Below are 2,546 nucleotides of genomic sequence, written 5' to 3'. Positions count from 1 at the left end.
TTTTTCATTTTCCTAAGGATGTTGAACTAATTAAATGACAAACAATACTTTTATACATTATAAGTAACATCTATGTATCTCCATCAATTATAGGAGGAACAAAAGACAAAAGGAGACATGAAAGACAACATGATCAACTATAATAAAAATACCATTGCAATGTATAAGTAAGAAATTTAATTGATCAAAAGGTAATAAACAAATGAATTAGGTACAGCAGAATAACAACCCAGGTTGTTACAAGCAGGGTTGTTAAACAGATATAAGCAAAAATTCACATTTTTGTTTTTACAGTACATTATTGAGACTTTTTGTTGGTAGAATCTTGTATTTAGGAAAAAATAAGATGAAACTATTTAAATCAATCAACGAGGATATTTTCGTTCGACTTTAAATAGATAAATCATATTCATGAATCGCATTATTACACGGCCCATCTGTGGCGACAATACAAAAGAAGTAGCCTGCATAAACTTTATGTGTCCTACAATGATGGCATGTGCCTAGATGGAGTAATGGTAGCCATATGTTTGTACATAATGCTGTTCCCATATGTGCAGCTGAGCTCAGGAATCTTATGTATAAATGCATGTGTAGATTATCTGTGTTATGCAATAACATAATTGCAATTTTAATAAATCCTGTTTTTAGTACTGTGAGATTCTCTTCAAGATTATGGAATCATTGGCGTCATCATTTATTTATGACTCGGTGAATAATATGTCATGTTTTATTTTGCTCGTTTTTATCTTTTTTCTATGGATCTTTTTTGTGTCTGGAATAAAGATATGATTGATTAATTATCAACAATTTGAGAATAGAGCAAAACACTTAGCATGCTATAGGTAAATATTATTTAGTTTGGTTAAGGATAATAATTGCACTGTCAATAAATGACGTCTAATAGATGTAATAGATGTTCTTAGTTGCCAGAAGAACACAGTAACACCTTTATGAGCTCAGAGGTTCAAACTGATAAATAACGAGAATGGATGCTCCCTGCTAAAATATTTCTTGCCGTCTTTCAATGTTCTTTCAGCAAACAGTTGAGACAAAGTTGTCTTTGGTTTCACCACTATTTACCTGCTGTTATATCTGCCATTCAAAGTATTCTTAAAAGATTGTCTGTTAGTCTGCAGTTCATGTGAGCAAACCAGCCGAGAAGATGAAAAGTTAAAACTTGAGTTAAAATGTTGTTTTAACTTGAATTGAGTTAAAACTCAAGTTAGAATGTTAAATTTTAACATTTTAACTCAACAACCTCGACTTAACTAGAGGTTGTAAACCACCTCAATTTGGGTAACGTCAAGATCTTCTTAAAAGGTAAAGTCTCTGAGAACGATTCTTAAAAATATAGTCAGTGTTTTCAGCAAAGTTAAGCTGACTGTCCAGGAATGACTTGAGGTATTTAAAATTTGCCACAGTTTCAACATGTAGGCCATCAAGTGAAAATTGAATCACTTTCAGTTCTTGTTTATCTCACTTAATTAGCTCTACTTCCTTAAGAAAATGAAAAGGTATGTTCTTTTGTGAGGGAATTTATCTTTCACTGTTCCAGTAATGCCAGAATTAATAATAAATAATAAAAACTTTGTGGTATTCTGATTTAGTAATCCAATTAGATTAGTTGCGTTACCACCCCCACGCCACTAGAGGCAGTAGAAGGCCCAAAAAGATGCGACAAGGAGCAGATTTAGAAGTACACCGAAAGCTACAGAATTAGCGAAAAACTGTGAGTTGCCCTGAAGTAAATAAAAGAATAAAAGAAAGAAGTTCAAATACACTCTGAGAGTGAAAATCCTTATTGAAAATGAAGATGTATCACAGATTTCAAAAGAAAATAAAAACGGAAATGGTCCCTTTTCGAAATAAGGTATGAGACTGACAGTGGTCCGTCCCCGCCCCTTTCTGTTTGCTGCAGCGAGGTCCTTCTCAAATTTATATCCTCGAAGGAGAAGAGAGAGGCGGGGCAAGGAAGGCTGACGTTTCTGAATATTAAATGTGCCTTTCAGCAGACAGCACATCATGTGGATGTATTTGATCTAAATCATCCGTTAAGCACCATGATGCTAACATTAAAATTAAAGGGTGACTTCCTCTTTCTTGTTGTCAAACTCAACTTACCAGTTAACATTTTATTTCAAAATTATAGCTGTGAAATTTGGCTAAATTAGCTTGTGTTCTTCAAATTAATTTTTATTTATATAAAGTAATTTTCTCCTGACATTTATTATCTTCTGTTATGTTCTACTGACAGTTAGTAGTTACCATAGCAACCAGTAACAGTAGGCTAGTCCCCTTTTGCCATCTTTAACTCTGGTATGTATTAAGATCAGCTCTGTGCTTTCTCTACAAGTGCTAGATTTTTAGACAAATTTAATGACAGTGTTTGTTTTGCCATGGTTTGTATATATTTTTGCTGTTTTCATAATTAATTACACATTTTAACTATCCATAACTTTAGAACAGTTAACTCAGATTCTTGAGAATAGGGACAAAATGGGTTTAAATTTTCACCATTTTTCTTTTTTATTCCTCAACCTTAT

This window comes from Poecilia latipinna, unplaced genomic scaffold, assembly GCF_001443285.1.
Source record: "Poecilia latipinna isolate Pla-1442-1.1 unplaced genomic scaffold, P_latipinna-1.0 Scaffold3498, whole genome shotgun sequence".
NCBI lineage: Eukaryota > Metazoa > Chordata > Actinopteri > Cyprinodontiformes > Poeciliidae > Poecilia > Poecilia latipinna.
This window is presented reverse-complemented; position numbering follows the sequence as displayed.